General features: G+C 38.1%; 1 protein-coding gene across 1 annotated transcript in view; it reads left to right on the top strand.

The window, feature by feature from the left end:
- GRIP1 (glutamate receptor interacting protein 1) overlaps window positions 1-24,918 on the top strand; it is a 323,990-nt gene that overhangs the window by 44,004 nt on the left and 255,068 nt on the right. The window lies entirely within an intron of this gene.

Consider the following 24,918-nt stretch of genomic DNA (forward strand, 5'->3'; position numbering starts at 1 on the left):
AACCCCCCTGCAGAAGCAGGTTCACCTAGATCAGGTTGCATAGGAACGTGTCCAGGTGGGTCTTGAAAACCTCCAAGAAAGGAGACTCCACACCCTTCCTGGGCAGCCTGTTCCACTGCTCCATCGCCCTCACAGTAAAATAGCTTTTTCTTATGTTTAAATGGAACCTTTTGTGCTTCAGCTTCATCCCATTACCCCTTGTTCTGTTGCTAGATACCATCAAAAAAAAAGGATGCCCCAACCTCCTGACACTTACCATTTAGATATTTGTAAATATTATTGAGCTCCCCCTTCAGTCTCCTCTTTTCTAGACTAAACAGCCCCAGTTTCCGCAGCCTTTCCTCATATGAAAGATGTTCCAGTCCCCTGATCATCTTGGTGGCCCTGTGCTGGACTCTCTCCAAAAGTTCTCTGTCCCTCTTGAGCTGAGGGTCAAGAGGTTGAATATCATGGTACTTATCCCTGTTCCAGAGGGGAGGAGGCTAGTTTGCCACTGAGCAGGTCTGCCCACACTCCTCTGAAGTAAAAACTTCTGGACATCTTTCAAGGCAAAGTGTGCTCTGCCTTCTGTCCATGGGGCTACCTTGAGCAGCAGCCCACAGGATTGTTGTGTTGTGTGCAAGGCTGGCTGCTCCATGTGCCTGAGGCCAGACTGGGGGCTTAAAGAGAAATAATTCTCTTCATGGTCTTGTCAGAGGTAATGTATTGAGGTGTGATCCACATTTTATTTGTTTAGTATTTCTTAGCAATCACTTTGGATGACACTTCTGTTTGTGCACAGACTCAGTTGTCGTCTAGTTAAGGCATTTCAGCAAGATTTGACCTGCTTCACTTTATTTTTCACTTTGGATTGCAGAAAGCTGTAGTTTATCACTTTGTTACGCTGTGGGACTGTGAAGATATGTGTTTAGCTGCCCAACTGAGCATATCTGGAATTGGGAAATTGCAGTATGGGGCGGTACCCGCTTTGGCTTCTTATGATGCACTTGCTGATCCCAAGAAGGTGTATGTGAGGTCCTGCACGTTTACCTTTGGGCAGCAGGAATGCTTGCAGAATCACTAAAGCTGCCTGAGAAAATCAAGCCAAGTACCTAAAGTAGTTTACCTCCAAAACTCCTGTTTTCATGGTTTCCTCCAACTGTGATCTTACATTAAGCCATGTATACTTTTGGAATTGTTGACTATATGAACTTTAAATAGATGAAAGCATAAGAGTCTGTCTTTAAAACATCATCTTGGGTTTTTTTGGGAGGGTTTTTTTTGGACTCTTGTACCTCAAAAATAAAATTCTGTTAGTTTTTGTAAAAATGTAACTTCATTTCACAAAGCAACTTCTTTAGGTTTGGGAAATTTGAAGCAGTTTAAGGACAGATAATGATGAGTCAAAAGCTCACCCGTCTTGCCTTTCAAGGCACTTTGGGCTGGAGATGCAAACCATGGATCTCAGTTTTTCGTCTGATGGTCTGGTAGCAGAACCACTTTTAGAAAGCTTTTACTAACTGATATAGTTTTCTCCTCCGTATTGCTCTCAGATGAGCTAATGGTGGTTTGCAATGTGCTAGAAGCACCCAGTGAGAAAACGAGCATCGCTCTGTAACTTGTGCCCATGGAAGAGAGGTGGTGGAGTATGAGAGAAGTATAAATTACCATTCAATTCTGCTTTGATGCCTTTTTCTTTGTATTATTTCTGTCATATATTAAATATATGGTAATTATGTATTTGGAGATGAAATATGTTTTAATATCCTGTCTGCTGTTCTCCTTGCAAAAAGAAGAAAGAAGGTAATAGTGTTAGTATTTTGCTGATTTGGTTTCCAATGTGAGAGCTAGGGATATTACTGTGGAATCAAAGGTAACAAATCGTGCAGACAACAATGAAACAAAATATTCAGAATTTTCATATAAACGCTTTCCTTTGGATGTTGCCTTTATGCAATAAAGCTGAATATAAACAAAAAGGAGACTAAAACTTGATTAGCTACTGCAACACAATAAGGAATTTAAGACTGTGTCTCTGTTTAGTTGTGAGAATACACTGACACTGTTGTTCATAGTACAGATACAACACTTCAGTATTTTCGTTTTATTTTAGACAAAACTTAATCTTCTGTTAGACAATCTAATTTTCAATGAGCCAAAACTTTAGGGTGTATTCAAAATGATTTTGAATTGAAAGACACTATTTTTCTGTGAATTTCAAATTGATGAAAATAGGATAGCATATGCTTCAAAAAGTCATTGATTATTTTATGACGTTCTGGGACAACACTTCTTCCCTGCTCTTTTGTTGTGCTTTACTGTTGATCATATAGAATTACGTGTGGAGGTAGGCATTTCCCTTGATGTGGCTGATGCTTCACCATGGACACACTGATCTCTGCAGCTGTGTATTACCTGCTTGTGGGGAATGCAAGCTCCCTGCTATCAGTTCCATTACTGAACTGCAGCTCACTAGCTTTCTTTAAATAAAGGAAAAAAACCAAAATCCAAATTTTCCTTTGGCCCTGCCAGGATAGTCTTCTCATATTTGACACTGTAGATGTTTGGGGGAAAACTAGACATATGGGAGAAGTAGCTATACCTTCTGAGTCTGTTATTACTGTCAGCATCCATGCTTTGAGGAGTGCCTAGGAACTCCTTACAGCTAAGAGACATTAAGCCATCTTCCAGGCATTTGCCTAAGCTTGTAATTTCACCCCTCTGTTTGGATTTTTTGTTTGGTTCTGTTTTTCCCTCTTAGTCTAGTTAACACAGACTTTTTTCAATGTAAACTGTGAAATGTGAACTGGTCAGGTGTACCTATAAATGTAAGGAGGGGGAAATTGTAAGGACTAAGCATTCGTACTTCAGTCAATGTTTTCCAGGATTCTGTGGTTTACGGTGTTTTGTTAGTCTTCCCCTTAAAACCTTGCCTCTTTTCCTGTCATATCTCCTTGGATGCTTTTTAAACTCGGTGTCACTCTTATTTAATATGCCATTCTTATTTAATATTGCCATTTAATATGTATAATTTTGCACATATATTAAATGTGCAAAACCTGATTGGTTTCCTCTTTCTCCTGCACTACAGTACATAATTTTCAGTTTCACTGTTCCAGTTGTCACCTAAACTTTACAGAAAAATTGTACACTACAGTGTTGCTGAGGCAGCCTTGTGCTGCCCTGTTGAGTCTTGCATTACTGAAGACTGCATTCAGTTTTTTATCTTAATGGTCAGAAAGCATCAGATGTCCTTACCATAGTTATTATTCTTCATAGTCACAAAGATTTAGCTCAACTGATAGAACAAATGCTAGGATTAGTTGGATTTGAATACTATATTGAGAAACCTTACTTAAAGTAAGATTTTTGTCTGTACTTGTAATAGTGAGTGCAATTGCCTGATTATTTTTTCTCATCTAACTGTTTTTGCTTTATTTGTGTAAGTTGAGCCAGAGGTAGTGTGTGTTAAGTAAACAGTTAATAGTAAGTAGGTGGAGGATAGTATAATTAATTTTAGAAAATCGGGATTTCATTAGCAGTGAGCTTTGCATATAATAATTTACTGCAATACACATGTGCAATACACATTTCAATTCTCACGGCCTTGCGCAGGCAGACAACATCAGACACCCTTCTCTGAGATTTGGAGGGAGGGAAATTCTAGGTGCTCAAAAGTATCCCATTTACCATCCAAAATGATCCTTTCAGTGGTTGGTTTGGTAGTTCACAGTGTTGCCGATGGAGTATCTAAAAGCAATTGAGAGCCTTGAAGTAATGCACCAGAGCAGAGCTAGTGAGTGACATATGCGTTTCTTGCTTTCTCTTTGAAGCAGTGAGATAGCAAAGGCAACAAACACCCAAAACCTAACCCCTCCAAAAACAAGGACAAAAGAAACTTCAATAAGGTTCAATGTAAATACTAGTTCTGTTCTATGATTAAAAGAGATTAATTGACACAGTGTTCATGTGGTGCTGAAAATTATCTTCCACAAATAAATGTAAAGTTACTGGTGTAGGCATAAAATCCAAAGTTAAGCATTTTGTCAGACTTGTGTGTGTTGCGGTGTGTAAGAATAAAAAATGTGGAGAAAAACAGAACTGATATTGCTGCAAAAACTCTTTATCACCAGTGGTGTGGCCTGTGGCTATCCTCACTGCTCACCATCCCAAACACTGTCTGCAGTTAATGCCTTGTGTTACTGGATCATCTTGGGGGCAGGTTTCCCTTCTGCTGCTTTCTGTGCTTTGCAGGAAGGGTTTCACTTTAGAATAGGGAAGCTTTGAGGCTTCTTTTTTTTTTGAGGGGGCCCAGTGACACCATCAGTCCCTGGAGAGCCATGTTGTTTCCCAGGCCCACATGTGCTGCTGTTTGACGTAGGTCCAGAGAGACTCTCTGCCTCTTGAAACCACACCGGTGCTTAGGTCACCTTGCCATACCTTCTTTGTAGTCCTTTGTGATGAGGTGGAGGGAGGGGACTCCCAGGTGGGCTGGTTGGAAAAAGGGATTTTCCTGCCCTTCCTCTGGCGGCATCTGAACAGCTTTGCCCAGGAGCTCCCCCTTAAATTTCTCTTGAGGCTCCTCAAAATATAATGAGGGGAGGTGACACTCCAGGGGCTACTGACAGAAAGTGTTAGGCCAGCACATGGCTTCCAGAGAAGAAGCAGAAGAGCTTTTGCTGTCTGTGGTGCAGGTTAGCTGTGCTGGGCTCAAAGAAATCCAAAAAAGCAAGCCACATCTGGCTGACATAGTTTTTCAAAGCTTATGCTAACTACAGAGAATCCTTCTAGCCTTATTTGCATATATGAATATAGAGGTTTTGTTTATCTGTGCTATTCTTCCTCCCATGCTTTCCTTAAATAATTGAGAAAGTGTCTTACGTGTCTGGTGAAGTGAGATGTTCTCACCACAGATCTCTTGGTCAAACAAGGTGGGCACCTTTGAGGGTCTGAGTGAGTCCGGCGAGTCTCATCTGGCCCTAGATTACACCATTGTGGTTTTGCTATATCATTTTCTTCTTGGCAATTTCTTCTGTAGGGTCTTCTGTATTTTGTTAATGCATAATTCTCATTAGTGGCAGTACAAGTGAAACATAAGAATTGCTGGGAAAACAGATCTCTGACCTAAGGAAGTCTGTGTCATGTATTTACGAATATGAGAGGAAATGAATGTGCTTAACTTGATAACAATATATAAAATATACCTAGAGTGTATGGAAATTTATTTTTCAAGTGGAGAAACATGTTCTCAGTGAAAAAAAGATATGCATATTTGCCTCTGATAGTAAATTCCTTTAGATGACTTTATCTCTGAACTGAACTACAGTAGTTTATATCATTTGTTACCAATAATATGTTCTCCCTTGGTAGAAATCTTATCATAAAGTCTCAAATTGGTATAATTTGATACAACTGAACCAGAAATAAATTAAACCTGACAAATCTGTCATAAACTGTAAGTTTTAATAGAAGCTTAATCTAAGCTTTCATGACTTTGTCAAAACCAATAATGTATCAGCAGCTAGCTCTGAAACTGGATGTATCGTACTGCAGGACTGCAAAGGTTAACAGATTTTTAAGACTCAGCTGTGAAGTTGTATCCATTTCAATGTCTTTAGCAGAAGGCATATTTTTACTCTATTAATGAAAAGATACTATTTGTTGATGTTTGTTTCAAAATAATATTATTTTACTTCTAATTTAATAATTTCTTTATTTAAATACATTACTGAATGTGAGTAACCGGGTAGAATTTGGGCATGAAGCAAGTAACAACCATTTTATGTTTCTGTCCCTTAGATGTCTGTTGCATTTGTTTCAATGTGTGACATGTTTTGTGCCTCATATTCGAGTGGTCTCACTAAAAGGCAGCAATCATAATACAGGTTTGGGAAGCCCAAATGAATTCCCAAGGTTTTGATCATCTTTGATTTTTTTTTTTAATTACTTTTCTCCCTGCATATACTACTGACAACTCCATCCTCAGTGGCAGCACCATTCCTTTCTTCTCCCTGTGTACCTGTAAAAATAATTTCCAATGAACTAAATTCATTATTAGTGCACCTTCCTAAAAGGTAAGGCAGAAAAACATGATTTCAGCAGAATGCGACTTTCAACATTACACCAGAATTCTTGTTTCAAAGACAACAAGAATATGGAATCAAGGGTGTTCGTGACTGATAACATATAGACTTTGGGGATATTCATAGAATGGTAGGGTTGGAAGGGACCTTTAGAGATCATCTAGTCCAACCTCCTTGCAGAAGCAGGTTCACCTAGATCAGGTCGCATAGGAACATGTCCAGGCGGGTCTTGAAGACCTCCAAGGAAGGAGACTCCACAACCCCTCTGGGCAGCCTGTGCCAGGGCTCCCTCATCCTCACAGTGAAATAGTTTTTTCTTATATTTAAGTGGAACTTTTTGTGTTCCAACTTCATCCCATTACCCCTTGTTCTGTTGCCAGATCACAGCTTTGTGGCAACCAAATCAACAGAAATATTTCTGTTAAAAGAATATTGTAGAACTGTGAATGTACTTCATAAGAACCTTTCTTCCTTAAAATTCTATACAATATGCGTGACTTCAGGAAGCATTATGTTGAATCAGAAGAATAAACTGGCTTAGTAAATAATTTTCTCATTTAAAAAAATTAATTTAACTTTTTACACTTGGAGCTACCTCAAAAGAGAAAACAAAAGCATTTTCCAAAGAGACTAAACAAGGAAATGACTCAAGAACAATTATTTGCAGTGAGCGGGGATGGTAGTAATTGAAGTTTTGTACCAGGCTAAGTAAATTTGATGTGATCCTCTAATTACTGTGAAAGTAGTGTTGGTACTTTGCTCTTTTATGTGGAAGAAGTTTTTAAGGGAATTGTGATGTAAAACAACAAACAAAATAAAATAAATTATGAATTTATGATTGATCTCTTTCTACTAGCATGTTTGTTTTGATTAAAAAGAAAAAGGCAGAAAAAAGTTGAAGTGTAAAAATTAAACTTTTCTGCTAAAGTAGAAGTAAAAAATAACTCCTTTTTTTTTTTTCCTCGTACTAAGAAAACCTTTGTGTACCATAGGGAACAATGTTCATTTCTTTAAACCAATTAACTTCCTAAACATTAATAGGGCATACAATTGGTAAATATCCTTCTGTAGTACACTGTGATATCATGTAGATTTTGTAATGTAGGAAGAACTATGATCCTGGTTCCAAATGAGTCTGTCCTCCTCAGAAAGCAACTCATATTGTACATCTAAGAGTTTTATCTATGAATATTGCCTAGATGCATATTTTATAAGAAGGCTGTAAGAGACTTTTCTCTCTCTTGACCCAAATAATTCAGAAAAGTTTCATTTATTACAGTGAGTAATTTGCTAAAGGTAAATCAGTAGCAGATACAGCTATCTCTGGCTTTACAGTGATCACTTCAGCTGTGGGTAAGATTGTTTTATGAGAAGAGATGCTATTGTAGGTGTGATATTCCACCTCTCCACCACCAGTTGGTATTTTACCTAAATCTGTAATACTTACTTTTTTTAATAGATAAGAATAATCTGAATGATCTGTGTTCCAGTGGTAACGATGACCCGAGGTAGTACAACGAAGTGTAATTCCCCATTGATAATGATGAAAATAAGTCGCTATTTAAAAGAAAATTAGAAACTTTAAATGTACTTTCCTTTTTCCTCTCTCTAAAGAAAAAGTATATTTTAGAACCTTTGACTGTAACCTCCGTCCTCTTTGGCTTGCTGTCTTCTGCTTCAAACCAAACAAAAGCAACTACAACTATCAAACCACTCATTAAACTTGGACGATAGAGATGCATCAGTTATTTAAAAAACATTTTTTTACTGTCTGTTCTGCAGGACCAGGGATAAATTCTGAACTGTCTGGGAGTAAATTATTTTCTAATGGCTTTCAATGCCTTTGCATGCTTCTGTTCTAGAAGGAGGATGCCAAGAGCAGTCATGCTTGGGGTTTCTGTTCAAGTTTCCTGGCATTGTTGGCCATGCAGCTTGAAGGCTGCATGCTTTGGCCCTGGTTCAGGGATACCTCCTAATCAACTTTAAAGAACCTCCTTGTAAGATAGCCACCATATGGTTGTTGAGTAAAATATCCATGCTGGTTTACTCCTTGTCCAACTGGTAGAGGATCTGCTAGGATGTCATTATGTTGCATTAAATCAGTTGCTGGTGGTGAGCCTGAAACCGTCACGAAGGTCACTCCTGGGAGGTAGGACTTGTAGATACTTCTTTTATGAAATCTTAAATCCTAATTTAGCATGACAAACTTCATTTTTTTCTGAGCTATTTTGGTAGTGCAAACAAATCTGAAATGTTGTATTTCATGTGTTCATGTAGACCATATATGTTGCATTGCACAGAAAATTTTTGTAACAGCGTACAGAGCTGAGATCCCTGCTTGTATGTGCTCTTGTTGTGGGTACTTTTTTGGAGTAGTACGTTTTATCTTGGAGATGATTGGGAGCTGCACATGTGCTGTGTGGTAGGACAAAATGGAGCATTACAAGAAGGCGACAAGAAGGACATAGCAATGAGGTTATGTAGTGTCTAAGATGCAGTTTTGGAATTTGTGAAGATAACTTTGTTAACATTTTGTTGGTGGTTGGCTTCTTTTTAACCACAAAACATACAGTAAAAGTCCAGTGCTGAGAGTTCTTAAGGTAAGCTGCATCTTTCTAGGTATAAAAGGGCAGTGATACCAACTTGAAAAATATAGATGCCAGTCATGGTGTCGGAATAAGAATAAAAGGCAGGATAGATTTGTAGTAATTTCATAAGGACTTTTTTTTCTTAAGCACATAAATTTAGTCAAATGCTTTGTGTAACAAACTGTAAAATTGATGTATGTCAGACATCTGGCTCATGCTTAACTTTTAGTTTGCAGTTGGTATTTTATGCATGACAGCAAATAGGTGATTGTGACTGAATGACTTTCAAAAACATCAGCAAAAATTACAGGTTTCTGAAACCCTAATGGTAAGGGGATTACTTATTTATCATAATTGATGTTTTCTCCAACTCTTTAATGATCATCATTGCTAACACATGCTTTACATTTTATTTCAGGCTTGTAAATCTGGTAATTCTGAGGTAGGAAGTTAAATGCTGAAGCAGAAAAGCATGTGAGTGGCAATGGATTGCTTGATGTTTGTCTTGTTTCTCTATATGAAAGCTTGTGAAATTCAGTGAAAATGTTACAGAAATTCTTCCGTCACTTGCTTTGATTAGAGTGTTTAATGAAAGTCTTTCCAGTACCTGTGTGACCGAGCTGAGCTGCATGCTGGCTGGCCCTGTGCTGGGCTCTTGCGGGGCCTGAGGTGGTGGACTCATTCATTTGGTGTCAAGCACTGTCATCATGAAACATAACAGCTGCAGCCCTTTCCATTCAAAACATACGTGACAGTAGGGCCTTATTTTTTTATAGATTAGATTATGCAAGTTATTTGTATAGTGTAGTGATTGGAATCCTTGCGCTAAAAGAATCAGCTTTCATTCAATGCCTTTGTCATCCCGATCGACTCACAAAAGAGATTTTGCCTTGAGGCGAGATGCCCGATTGTAGCAGGGTCATTCTGATAGTGAAGCCATGCAGGAGGGGGGAAACTTACTCAGTATTCATAAAGCCAGAGAAAACATGTGTGGGAGATCATAACTCCTCCAATCCAGTGTTTGAGAGAATTCAGCTGGAGGAGGAAGGTCTCTAGTTCTGGTCTTCAGGCTTTCGTTTATTTGATTTTCAGTGTCAGTTGGGTGAATTGCGTAAATATAATTTGGAATTGTCTCAAGTAGCGCCACTTTCAGCAGGACACTTCTATCACTAAGCAACAAATGGCTTCACAAGTCTCATGTTCTTCAAGATATATCTGAAAGCCTGAAGGACCTCTTGCCTTATTGACTTCTGATTCTGTCTTCCTGCCTTCTCTCCTTTCCTCTCTCTGTGATCATGGCCTTCTTCCGGAATGCTGCTCTGCTGCGTTGGGCATTGACCCATGTCTTAGAAAGTGCTCTAGCCTGACCTTCCACTGTTGATTGAAATGTGTTTAAAAATGTCAAATGTGTTTTTGGAAAAAAAAAACCAAACCAAAACCCACCCCAAACAAAGCATTAAAAAAGGAAATAAAGCAAGCCCGTAAGAGAGGCTTGCGCACCTTGAAATCAGGAAGGGAGTCCTGAATCCTAGGTGCATATGGATATCAGACTGAAGGGTGGAGAAGGGCTCCCAGGGATGGGAGCACTTTCAAATACCTTGCTGTCCTGAGTGTGAGCAGGGTACTCAGCTTGCCTGGCATTTGCTTAATGCCGTGAATCGTGCCAGGGTTCCTAACTCATCTTGTGGCTGCTTAGGCAGCCTAGGCATGCAAGGCAAGGCTTCAGATTTGCTCCTCTTGAAGCCAGGCTCTTAAAAGTTTTAGAGCTCTAGGATGTTGTGGTTGAGTCCTCTTTTAAACTCTATAATTAAATCGGAGTAGCCTCCGATTTTTAAACAGGTTTGAGAGAGTTACATCTAATGAATTTCTTGCTGAAGAAACAGCCTTACCACAGCATTGCTGCACATATGTTTTTCTGGAAATCTTGCTCTTGAGGGTGAAGTAGTCTTCTCTAGAAGTAATTATGGTCTGTCTTTATTCTGGTAGACCAGGATGTGAAGGTGCCTGGCAGTTGGCTTGAACTTTTATACAGACCCAACCCATCAATTAACAGAGTTGACCACTGAACAGACTAGTGCATGTGCTGCATATACATATTAATGTTTATATTAAAATTGTCACCGTTTTTCATTTTCATCTTACAAAAAAATCCCAACAGAAATCTCTGACATGCAGATCCCTTTAGAAGGTTTTCTTCCATTGTAATGTCTGCTATACTTGTGTCTGCTGACAAGTGTCCCCAGGAAAAGATGAGTGTTAGGAAACATGTAATTGTGATGTTTCCACAACGTGACAAGAAATCAGAACCGATGGGCTTCAGTGCAGAGTAGGAGTCAAACAGATAGACACTAGTATTGCAGAGACTAAATTGTACACACCCATGAAAATCAATATGGGCTGACACCCTTTCTCCATAATCTGTGGGTAATAGGAACGGTCACAGTCCAAGTATAGTTTAGTTGGACTTTCAGTCTGTTGACTGCTTGGGTCTGTGTGATTTCAGCTGGTCTAAGACAACTAGTGTGAAATGAATGTCTGTAATCAAGGTGAGTTTGGTGGTTAGATAGTCCCTTTCTTCACACTTTCCTCATTAGATGTGAAGGAACTTTTTTTTTCTTATTAGCTCTTTATTTTTCCCTGGTCTCCCAGGTTAATATAGCAAATAATAGCAGCTCTTGGGTCCTTTGAGGCTTCCCACTTTAGACACCTTGTTGCCTTGTTTGGAGTGACTTCCATGGCGGTTCTGTGATTTGGGAGGCTCCTGTCAAATCCAAAATGCAACGCTGGAGTTAGAGTAATCGATTCTGGATGATATGCTGTAATTGCAAGCTAAGCTCTGCATTTGGGTAATAGCGATGAGGCTTAACTGTCTTCAGTGAAATTACACAAATGCTAGTAGTTGAAATGGAATTTAGTCTTACAGCTAAGTCAATTGTGTGGATACTGTGTATCCCAACAACATCCATCTGGTTTTGGCTCAAACAAGAGAGTGCCCTTTTACCAATCAGAGTAAAAACAGTCCAGTTGCTGAATGTAGGAGGTAACAGCTGATAATGTAGAGAGCAAAACTGATGAAACAAGGCTTTTAATTTTTTTTATATGAACAACCAGCTCTTGGTTCCCCATGCTGGGATGGATGAAGGACAAAACTGTCTTCACTGTGGAGTTGCAGAGTGCTACACTGCTGCTTTGCTCTTCCCTCTGCTTCAAGAAGCCATCCCCTCTTTTCACAAATTCCTGTTGCAGTGCTTTGTTAGTGATGAGAACATGCCCTTACAGCACAACTTGCAGCATTCTGTATCAACCCTACATAGATATTCCATGCATTCCAGTTTCTGTTGCATTCAATAGTGAAGGATACGCTGCCATCACATTTAAAAGAGATTATATTTTTAGTAGCTGTACTGGGAAAAACAAGAAGGGTCTTTGGGGAACTAGGATTTAGCTTGTCTTGTCTTGGAAGAGACTAGTGGGTTATCAGTAATTCAAATGCCTTTTTTTCCCACTGGTGTCTGACAGGATTGAAAATAGAAACTGTCAGCCTCCTGATTGTCTGATTATGTAAAACCATCAGCAAAACCAAAACAAAACAGGTATGATAGAATTATGTATGTGCATATATTTTGCTTGGGGATATTTTTGTAAGGTTTATAATGGAAGACATTTACTTTCAGATTTAGATCTGATGAAAATACTTAATGAAATGCTTCTTAATTAAAAAAAACAGTTTTCACAAAATGAATTGATTTACAAGGCAGGAAGATTTTTCAGCTTGTTGCTCAACTGAAAGCTAAAAGAAATGTCTTGGGATATCCTCTACTGAAAGATTTTCTGGTTTTGGATCAGCTCTGGTGTGTCTATGCAAAACACATTCTAGAAGCAGATCATTTGGTTAGAGATAGGATGGTACAAATCCATGGCACCGTTGTCTAACAGAATGAAGAAATAATTATGAAGTCTACAGGTCATTGCTAGATGTAGTATTAATACATAATACATATAGACAACAACTTAGTCTTTTTCTAACCATAAGTGATCAGTCAGGAATACATTTTTACATATTGAATAAAATTGCAGCTTTGCTTTTTCTCTCAGGTACTCCATTTAGAGGGAGTGATTGGTTTCTGTAGTGTACAAACCTGGTATTCCATTAGGCTTAAAATGATTCCATTTCTCTGTAAAAGGAAGTTTTCTAAGAAAAAGGATACAATGTTATTTTTCAATTATTTGTGTGTTGTCTTAAAACAGAACCTTTATATTAAGAACAACAGCTTTTTGAAAGTGAGCTAGAAGAAATTATATGCATTTAAAAACCACATGAGAAGGTTTGCTGACAGTCAAAATGAGAGACAAAACCAATCTGTGGTGACCATTTCAAATGTTAAAGCTGCACTTTGCTTACTTACAAATGATTGTTTTCTCTTTCGATGTCAATAACAATTAAACCCAGACACCTCTGTAATAAAAATACATGTTAATAAGCCCAGATTACCTGCCCTGGGAATAGGTGTTGAGAGTGAATTCTACTACCTCTTAATGAAAACCAAACTGAATAAGTTTTGTGTGGGAACCCTACGCAGCTGAAGTGGCCTGAAATTGAGTCCCAGACTCCCATAAGGCTTTGGGGGCTGCATTGCAGCTGTCCTTTGCAGTTTTATATTCTTGCCTCAGAGACTGGGCAGCCTTGATCCCCAGTGCTGTCTGCAGCATGAAGACACAACACCAACTTCTCAAAAGGGTTGTTTCTGAAGGCTAAGCCTAAAAGATAGACCACGATTGCCAAATTAATGCCAGCTATGTTTCATTATGAATGTGACTGAATAATTCCCCTACAGTTCATACTGACTTTGGCCTTAAAACATGGAGCTGTCTAATCAGAAGTTGTCATTCAAGTATTTTAGTAAAAGAGGTAATCAACTTGGTGGATGGAAATCATACTGGGGAACTAATGATTTTCGCTTAAAAAAAAGCCCTACAAACTGAATGAAACTCAAACAAAAACCACAACATACACGCCCCCTCAATCAAAATTGCTAAACTCAAACCCAACCTTCTGGTGTGATAACAGAGATTTGATTTCTTTAGGTTTGCTCATGGGGATTTGTCTTTTTTTTCCCCCTAAGAGTCTCTCGGGTTTCAGCAAATAATACTGTAGAATGTGAAGAATCACAAATCTTCCACTGTGACTGTTTTAGAGCATCCTCAAGTGAGTGGTTGTTAAGAGCAAAGAATCAAAAGCAGCAGCTCAGCTAATGCTGAAGCAATTTCCCTGAAAATGCTGTGTTGTCCCCCAAAGTTTTTTATGCACAATACAGAGATACCGATTTCTGTTCTTTAGATCAACTTTTAATGTGCATTTCCTGCTGTGGTTGCTAATGATCTGTACAGAATTAGTTGGCTGCATTGTGCTGACTTGCTTAATTTCAGAAGGGAGAAGCAGATCATACAGGAGGAAAAGGGAAATGCAAAGTACAGAATAAAAAGCAGATCGATCCCGTGATTATCCTTTTTTTCCCCTGCAAATGAAGTTTCACATGAGAACCTCAGAAAATCATAATTCAGCTGCTGTTATGTTGCGCAAGCTGAAGAGTTTTAGTGGGTGTTTTGCAGTCATGGCTGAGTGGAAGCAGTTATCACGTAAGTTGCCATCTGAAACTGCTTGAGAGTTTTGCATTTATTATTAGTCTGTTCACTGGATGAATGATGGAGGTATGGGATTAACCTACTGTGCAAAGGATTCATTCGAGAAATGAACTTCCTAAATATACTGCCGACAGCATTCATCAGCAGAGTCTATTGCTTACATTCAAGAGGTAACATTATGTGTAGACATGAATGGTAAATGATGTACAGGCCATGAAGGAGGACAATTCAGATTTCTGAAGGAATGTAACTTTTACGTGAATCCATATTACAAGTTTTGTAGCTGTCATACTATATAATTGTGATTTTCCGTTTTAGAGTAGAGAGCTTTTGGCATTTCAAGTTACTGACTGCAAAGAGCTGCTTTTTTCAACAGTTCGGGAGTCAGAATGATCCACTCATTTTCAAGCCCTTCTAGTACTCAAATAGTCTTATAAGACCACCTATGCTCAGTTCTGTTTTCCTGCAAAAATGAGTGAGAGCATTGAAGTAAAAACATGGCTAATGGAGAACATACATGAACTATGCTGTTGAACCTTCACTTTTGAAACACTTAGAAGCTGACTTTAGATGAAGAGAGGGATAGCTCAGAGTCACTGTCAACAGAACAAAATGTAGTGCACTGGGAATCCGTATGTCATGATCTGGGCACTCTCCTGCAGCCTGTGGCTTTGGAGAAAGTTAGGGGGATGTCAGAGCCTAGACAGTCACTTGTAGGTAATATATTATATATATATTATACATATATATAATATATGTATTACACAAATAAGAATGATAGGATCACAATTATTACTATTACTGTAATCAAAGCAGGACTTTAATGAAAAGAAACTTCTGGATGGAAACAGTAATACTTTCTCAACAGATTTACTTGAAAAGTTGATTTGTCAAATGAACTACAATATATCAATTTATAAATATATTTTACAAAACTCAGTTTAATTTTCCAAGGGGATAGCAGGGTACAACTTTGTATGCATATCGCTCTTTATCATTTTCATTTACTTCTGTTTTTTTAGAGCAAAGGAAATTCTCCACCTTTTCTGAAGCATCAGTCGCTTCTGTCTATCTTCAAAATGGGACTGAGTTTCCTGGTGTGGTTGACATTTGTCTATGTAATGTCTGTGGATGCTGACTTGAAAGAGGCACGGAACCTTTGCTCCTTAATGAGACAATGTGCATTCAGACTTCCACGACTTAACTGTGATATTTTTTTCATCAGAATAATTTAGGATTATCTATTTTCCTCGTTTGACTCGCAAATTAGCTATCTGAAATGTTTTGCTGCTCTAAAATTCTCTCTGTAGAGAGCATTAATTTGCAAGCAGCGTCAGTAGTTTAGCAGCATACATGTCATGGTTGGCAGGACTGGTGTGACTCCAGAGAAATATTAGTACCCTTCTGTAGTTATTTCTCTGCATGTTCATTTTGTAATCGATGAAATACCAGAGCAGGCGAATCTGATGCAATTAATATAACAGCAGCATCTTTCATCACCTCAAAATCTTGTATCTTTTTTTTTTTTCCTATGTCTGCTGCTATTGCTGTGTAGACTGGAAAACTTCAGCTTCCCGGTCCTTCCAAAATTGCAACTAGGTACACTTGTTGTTGAGGTAGTCAAGAGAATTCAGCTGCAGTGTTGTTAACCATCTGCAGTGCTGTCAAACCCAAGCATTTGAGAAATCACAATGTAAAATCGATTTCTTTGCTATTTGAAGTTTACCTTCCAGTTTCTGGGCACAATGTTCTCCAGCATTTTTATGACTGTGAAAATGAAAACTTGAGGGTCACCTTTGATGAGATATTTTCTTGCGATGAAATGACAAGTGAATGGTGCCTTCTGGGAGAACCTCCATGAAGTGTCCATATATGCAGCATGTTTCAATTTGTGTAATAAAGAAATTGAAAAGACATAAACCAGTAGATTGAATTCCTTGTCCATTGAGTGAAAGATGTTGTGTTCTTAGGAATTAGTTTTCAGGAGGCCAAATAATCCTGAGAAGGGTTTCGTATGTTTAATCTAAAATACAAACCAACGTGAACACTGTTGTGGCACTCAGTTGCAGGAATAAAAAAAAAAATGTTGGAGGAAGAGAAGCATCAACCAGTATTTCCAAAATAATCTCAGTGGTGTAGGAGTACAGCAGCAGAACTTCATGCCTGGAGGCTGCTGGACGCCTCCGAGTGCCTGTTCTTGCTGCAGGTGCATCCCTCCCCATGATTGTGGGGAGCTCCCTGAGGCTGTAATAAAGCACTGCATTAAAAACTTGGCTGCATTTCCTTGGCTCTTGCACAGTAGTAAGTCATGGGGAGAGAGCTTTAGAAGTGCTGTGAGACCTCAGATACTTTTCATGTGTGCTTATATGAATAAGTGCTACCTAAAAGGTGTGGGGTTTTTTCCTACATTGGTGGCTCTTGCTAGCCAATCCTGTAGTCACTCTAGTGGCAAAGGCAGAAGTGCTACACCTATCTCTAGGCTAGAGGGAGCTTTTTAGCCACTTGAAAGGCAGGTCTGTTTAGGGTCTCCAAGGAAAGGTAAAATTCTCATTGTAAAAGTAATAGAGACCTTGAGAGCCATTCACTTGACAAGGAAGAACAGAGCAGGAATATCTACAGGTAAAGCAAGTACATCTCACTATATTACTCATTTCAATGGTTCTTGATAAAGTAATTACACTGAGATATATTTTCCCAAAGACTTACTGCGAGCATCTAGTTGACTGTCTCTAAGGTCACACTTTTTTCTTCTTCCTGTTTTACACTAAAATGTATATTAAAAAGCAATCAGGTGTTTATGATGGACATTGTAAGCTGGAGCAAAATGAACTCTGAAAACTAGCAGCTTTATTATATTCTGTGGCATAATTTATTTTTAATGAGGAGATGCAGTTAAAAATGTATATTAATATTTAATTTAAGAAGATTAATGTAAACCCCAGCTGTGACTATAAAAATCGTCTTTTTTCCTGAGAAATAAGAGCAGTGGTTCCCTATGGTCTCATCTGATTTCTTTATTCAGCAGCTATCCATATGGTAGCATACATCTGTGTAGCCTTTTGTATACTTGCAGAGTAGAACACGTGCTACTCAGTCTTATTTTTGTATAAAATGCTTGTGACAAAATTGCATGTTGTAGGACTGCTTATGCTCAAAGTTTTTCAGTAATGTTCAAGAGGTTTCCGGTATCATTTTGGAAAAATTGTACACAAACAATTGTACAGCAGATGGCACTATGCTGTAACTGTAGAATGAGAGGGTTGGGTAGGGAAAAATGTGTTAATTTACAGTTTGTACCCAAGTATGGTATTCACATTTTCTTGCAAACAGTGGTAGAAGATTAAAAAGCCAAAGTGTTTTAAAGCAGAATTGTAGAAACTTGTGTAGCGTGCGTGTCAAGTAAAGCTTTGGTGGTTCTTCAGTAATCATGTTTAGTGCAGTTTCCAATGATCTTTTCAGCTTTCAGCAAGGCTCTACTGCTAAATGCCTAAGAGCTTTTCTGTCACTGAAAACCAGGGAAACTGAAGTCAGATAACACATACAGCTTTCTTCCATTGCACCACAGCAGATCAAAATGCGTAGAAATTTTAAACAAGAGAATTTCCTCAGGAGCTCCTCCAGCTGGGTAGGAATTGCCGAGACAGAGTGTAAATGGATAAAAGTTGTGCTAGAACTCTCTTTACTGTGCAGTTCTGAATTTTATTTTTCTTTCCCTTCAATTGGTAAAAATAACTACATGTATCAGTATTAGTTGTCAAAATACCCCACAGCCCTTTGTCACACATAGACACCCATGATGAAAACTGTTTCCTCTCCTGCGGGTGAGAGACTTGATAGCACAAGGCCATATTTGGGACTAAAAACATTTATCTTACACTTTAAAAACAGAAAATATTCATTGAATGAAAATCATACAGAGAAAGGAATAAGCTGACATGTGGCAAATTTTCAGACAATAGAAAGGTCTGTGCCAGACCAGTAAGGAGAAAATAATAATGCCATTATCTGCTGAGAATCCCAACCCCACTCCCAATTCCTTTGGGTCTAAGAACTGTCATAACAGTGTGTGAAAGAGAAATGTCTTCTCTTTATATATGTCTCAAATCACACGAAGACTTCAGTATCTTGAGTCTCATCCAGAAAGGAGTAAGAAGCCTGTGAAGACTTTCAAGTAGTTTCTGCGGATAACTGTCGTATGAACAAGACACCGCTATGTGTGTTGGGAGTGGCTTCCAGCAGCAGAGTGTGCGGCACCAGGAAGCACTTCCCTCAGGTACTCAGAAAATCAGAGTTAAAACCAAAACATTTTTGGGTTACTAGATGAATGCCATAATAAGTTTTACCAGAGGGCCACTTGGCAATGTAGTGGCAACTGAGGCTCTAGGAAATGTCCCAAAACTCTGAATTTTATTAACAAATGAGAAATAAATTTAGCTATCAGGAAAGAGAGTGTTCTGTGAAGATGTTGCCATCTCCCCTTCAGTCCTCTTCTTCCTGCACCCCTGGCCCATGGAAGAACACAGACTGACCTCATTGCTTGACTCGGAGGAGAGTGATACATGTAATGACTATAAGGAAGGAATGGCAACTCTCAAACAGCCTTTTGGGTTATTTTCCTCACTTGCATATACATACTGAAGAGGCTTGGTAAACCTGGTTAGCTTTTTCGTGGGAGTAGTGAGAAATCCTTCAGTGTTGCTATATTGCTATCATCTCACTGGAATTTGCCCTTTTAACTAAGCATAGCCTTGGCTATCTCTTCTGGTGAGTTGAGGTGGTGGCATTTTGTGATCCACAGTGCTAGATGACCTGTGAAGGATCTGAAAAGCATAGTAGGTACAAGATATTTTTGTCATTGGTGCCTCAAATTAGGAAAGTTGGGCCAGTGTCAAGTGATCCTGTACAAAAGGTTAGAGACCTTAGGATGATTTCAATTTGATGCCTTCTCAGTGTTTCTTCTGAAAGTAAACAGATGGGACTTGATGGTCTTAAAGGTCTTTTCCAGCTGAAATGATTCTATGATTTCTGCAAACTTTGAGCTATAGCCAATGTCCCACTTCTTGTGAAAGTTACAGGTGGTGGGGTTCAGCCTAGTGGTTATGCTTCCTGTAGAGTCTTGGGGTCACGAATGCTGGTAAATTTACCAGTTCATGTCCTTTTGGTTGGTCAGGAACATGCCTTATGATTGTATCCCTGATTTAGGGATGATCTGCTGTGGAGGATCATAATCCTTAGCACACTTCATACCAACCCAGGTGGCTGTAGTTCTTAAGTTCACTTAAAAGTAGCAATTCTTAAATGTTCATGTTTTGTGGCATTGTTTTTAGTGTTATTAGCAGAACTTTAAGTCAGTGGAAAGTGTTTTCATTTGTGTACATTTAAGTATATATAGGAGTTAAAAATGCTTCCATATCTACTTGCTTTGCTGCCTTACTGTTTGAAGCAGAAATTTTAAGTGGAAATATGACCAAGAATGTGATGAATGCAAGGAATTAACTGTTTGTTGTCAATAATCATGACTCAGTGCAGATAAAGTCCTCTAAACATGGCAAATGTTGCTTGAGAATGTTTTCTTCCATGTGTGTTAGTTTGCTGCAAAAGAGATTAAATCAGACTGTATTTACAGTGAGTTTGATGGCCTTCCTTGTTTAACTGAAGTGGTGTATGATGTTAATCACAAGGCACTTCTGAGAGCCCTCCATTATAAACTGATAGCGATATACATGGGTAACTTCTTATGTGTAAATGTATTAGTAAATTAATCAACTACATGATCCTGAGAAAGGACACTAAAATGCTCTCTTGGCTGGCTATTCACTGCATTGATTATTGGTGGCTTTTCTGAGTGTACTCCTTTGATTCTGCTGCTCACCAATTCATCATGGCAATAGTTAAATGACATTTTGCTAGCTCAGCATCCTTGTCTACAATGGATTTGTTGCAATAACTGAAGGTGATTCCCTTTTATGAAGTGGACATAATTCTCTAGAGAAGGGAATATACTGCTAGCACTGATGGTCTGCAGTATTTTGTTAGAGAACTTGTTTTCACTTGCAGTTGCTTCTGGTTTAATATAATTAATTGTTTTCTTAAATTAAAAAAAAAAATCTATTCATCTAAACTTTACATTTTACTGATGATTAAGCAAATTACTGCAAACTGAAATCAGATGGCTTTTGTACCCACCTTGCAGTATGTATTTTGATTATAGAGCTAAAGATTTTAAATAAAAAATAATTTAAAAGAAACATTTGTTTAAGTTCTTTTTAATGTCTTAAAAAGGTGGACAGAGAAAAATCTTGAGGAAAAAATCATTAAATGATCCAGATACCAGGTAGTTAATTGACTTTTTTTCCCCTCCCCATTTGAATCCAGGGAAGTTTTGATTGAGGAAAAACAAATCTTTGTCCTGTGATGGTTTCTAGTCATATGGTCTTTAGTGTCCAGACTGAGTAGAGTAACTTATAGGATGACGTTTCTGCTCTCTAATAGTATTGAAATTGATTCATAGCATGTAAAGTGGTATTGATTTTGTCTTTGAATGTCCTAGATTATTTAAATAGAAGATATTTAGTGCATATTTATGTTAATGAATAATAACAGGTGGGTTTTAATTTTTTTTTTTTTTTTTGGTGGTGTGGGTTTCTTTATTTTTTTTAGAAGATGCAGATTTACACTGATGAATTGGTATCCAGAAACCCTAACCTCAGCACTTCCTGAGCTGGGGGAAGCTGATAACTTCCTGACGTGGGGAACTTTGTACTATATGAAATCTTTGGCCTATGGAAATTACTTAGGGAAAAGAAAAGAAACAAAAAATGGAGGGTAAAAAGAAGTGCCTGTCACTTGTGTGTCTGTTTTCTTCTAATTCTCCCAATGTATTTTCCCAATGTATTTTCTGGAGGAACTAGATGGTGTGATTTTTGTAATTCTTTAAAAGTCTGATGTAACTGCACTGTAAAAGAGGCCAGACACAGCTATGAAGTGTTAAAGGGTTTTGAGCAGCTGGCTGTGACCTCCTGTGGGTCCCAAGGGCATTCTGGGTTTGTGGGAATCTCTCAGAAGCAAAGTCAAGTCTAGGGGAGAAGGCTATCTTATATGTTGTCTGCTCCTGTGTGCAATGTGTGAGCAGAAGACCTCAGCTGTTGATTTATTAATGATCTGAATTTCATTAAGAGTAGAGGATTGGGTTTTTTTTTTCCACACAAAGCAGTAAATATTGACTAGCAAGTTAAAAAATACTAAATGTAATTATGTCTGTTAACCATTTAATAGAGACAGGTCATTTATACTGATATAACTTCTGTTTCTTTGTTCAGGGCTGTTCCTCTTTTGAAGTAGCAGTGATACATAATAAATCAGGGCAGTCACATAACTAATCGACTGTGAACCAAGACATAACTTTCTCAGGCAGGAAAATTATGATGAAGGACTGACAACATCTCCTTCTTGATCTGAGTAAAAAGAATAAATGTTTTAGTGGAGTTTGATTAAAAACTCCATAGCCTTCTTGCTTCTCCAATGTTGGTTGTTTCCCAAAAGATTTAAGTCATATTTTAGTAGACATTTCAAAATAAAATGACTGTTCAGATGGAAGCCTTAGAGATGCAGGATATATTATAGCACATAGTGTGTAATGTATTATTTGAAATTATGGAGTGATTCAAACAAGCCTGGCTCACAGCACCAGAACAGTTCTCTCTCCCACCTTCATTTTCTTTGTGACTTGAAATCAGGTTTGTGGGATTTGCATGACATTGATCCTTTCTTTGGGCAATGCACAATTTCATAATTCAAGTGTGACAGCTGCTGTAACCACCACACCAGCTGTCCCTGCAGATGCTCAAAAATCTACAAGTTCTCAAAGATGTGTATATGTCTCTGAGGTGAACCGTTTTTCTGAGACAGAATGTATGAAGTATTTTAAAAGGGTCGCCATACTGGTAGTTCTGACTGTGTAGTGCGCGTAGTGCTGCGTTTCTTGACTAAAAGCACTTCTGTGTGACGTACCTCAGAACAAAGACTTGAAAAAATTCAGGGCTAGAATGACCCTTTTTTCTCCCCTACCCCTACTTACTATTAAAAAGAGTAAAGGGAGATTGTATCTAAATTAGTCCTATCTGAAGTGAAGATAATCACCACAGTTGTGAGGCTAAGCCTAAATTGGAATGACATTGCTCTCTGTGACTTAAGTTTCTTGGTTCCTACTACTTCTCCTAGTAATTTGTTCTTGCTATTGCCTCTTCTTGCTCTCTATGATTCTACGATTCTGGGAACAGACAGAAATCTATCTGCTCTACTGTCTGCCATCTCTGCTGTATGGTGAATGTGGGAAGTGAGGAAGTGATTTTATAGTCAGGGTAGCTCTCTGCCTGGAGAATGAAATGACACAGAAAAAAGAGTTTATTTCCAATCAGTCCCAAAATTATGAAAAGGATTATTTTGGAAATGTAATTAGACAATTAATTGCTTTTATGTTATTTCAAAGTGCCATGTCTAGTCCCAACCATCTGTACTTTACCAATGTAGAATTTTCCTTTGGGCATTCTTGTAGTTGAAGAAATTGTTCATCTAGGGGACAGTTAAAGATTTGGTTTTCAAAATCTACTTCTTTTTCAAAACAATTTCTGGATGATTCATTTCTTCAGGAAAGCATGCTTTATTTTTTTTCTCTCGAGTGAAATAATTCAGAATTCCAAACAGTGGTAATTTTTCAGGAAAGAGGAGATGATGTGTGACAAAACTCAAGAGTTTAATAAGATTCAAAAATAGGTATCTTATAATCTCTTCATTATTCAGAATGAGGGCAAAACTTGCCAGCCCCAGACCAAGTTTTTTAATAAGTAGACCTTTGATGTTCTTTTTTACTTTCTTAGTAACTTCTAGTTGTCAAGGTGAATTTTTACTCACTATTTTAGGAGTACACATTGACTCCAAATTTAGAAACAATTTCTTGAGATTAAAAGAAAAAAATCTAGCTGATGAACAAAGGTTAAATTAAGAACAATAAGTCACATCTTCTGAATGCTTTTTATCTTGAGACCAAGAAAGATTAAAGTACTATTTCTAAAGACCATTGTGCCATAAGATAATAATTTTATTAATCAGACTTTGTACTTGTGTCAGTTTTGCAGTTAGTGGTGAAAGGAAAGTAAAGCAAGAGTATGAAAAATTATTTCCAAAAGAGAATACAATATAAAGCATATGTTGCCTGAACCTATAAATAGCTTGGGGCAAGAATGTTAAGATCCAAATCTTAAGTCCCTGAAAGCCATGCTATTTAGCACGTCATTTTGATGTGTTGTAGACCTGAGGACCATGCCATAAATTTTGCTTAGCCTTTTCGACTCAAGTTTTCATTAAAGATTTGTGGGTGCTCTTATCAAAGGTGTATTTTTAAAATATGTTTCAGACTACATAGTTGTTCCTAGAATGGAAATAATCAGTCTTTCATTGTAAATGGATGTGAAATAAGCAGCGTTTGAGAATAAACACCTCAATTTCGCTTCAGTTGATGCTACTTCGCAGCAGCTGTTTATGTCCCTAGGCAAAATCATTAAGATAATTCACTTTGATTTCCTGAACAACACATTTTTTGAGTTACACCATTTGATGCCATCATTACCATAGGACTTAATACGTCTGCAGTGATATGCATCCACCATATGCTCTGCCCTGTGATGTGTGGGCCTGTGACCTTCTTGTTCCCTGAGCTTTATAATACAAGGGATGTGCCCTGACGAGTTCAGGTATGGGATTGTTGTTTGTCTCAGGTGCTGGACTGGAGGAGAAGAGGATTTGGAATCAGATTTTGATGCTTGATCAAATGTCAGCTAGTGTCCTGGAGCCTGTCTGTCATCATAGCTTTGCTAACAACACGTATCTTCTGGTTAAATTGGATCTGCAAGCAGCCTCTTTTGTCTCTACTTGCCTTTTCCATTAGACTCAGCAGACAGGCTAAAGGCATTGAGTTTCTTTCCAGCCAAGCTAAGGACTTTCTGTCCCTGCTCATTACTGGATTATCAACTTATTCCAAAATATATCAGATTTATAAACCTTTATGTGACCATTGCATTTCCTTGTTTTCACAAAATTCAGTGGTGTTCAAATAAAACATTTCCCTTTTTCTTGAGGTGCTGCCAGAAGCTGTTGAACCAGGATCTCAGATGCAGATCCCAGCACTGTTTGTGTGGTCATCCACAGGAGAGGTACAAGGTGCATTGAATATATATATATACACTTTTGCTGCGTGAGATGAAGTTTGTACTCTGAGTGGCCTGAGCACCAATTCCAAAGGCCCCATGTACACAATGAAGCAAAAATGACCAATTCACGGGCTCTTAGGAGTGGGTTATTTCCTCCACAAAATCAAACCTACATTCTCTTTATTGTAATAACAGGTCTTAACCACTTAATCACTTATTACTGGTGTTTATCAGTTCCTTCTGGCTGAAAGAACAAACTGACTACAGATACTGTAATTAGATTTGCAGAGGGAGACTTTATTACTGATTAGTGTGATACTTAGCTAATAGAGGAGCTTCTTGGTTAGAGTAAGTCTTTTTATGGTTTGCTTTCATAAGATGGGATCTTATATCTGCATTAATCTTTATCTCAGTACTGGA

This window comes from Colius striatus, chromosome 1 (assembly GCF_028858725.1).
Source record: "Colius striatus isolate bColStr4 chromosome 1, bColStr4.1.hap1, whole genome shotgun sequence".
NCBI lineage: Eukaryota > Metazoa > Chordata > Aves > Coliiformes > Coliidae > Colius > Colius striatus.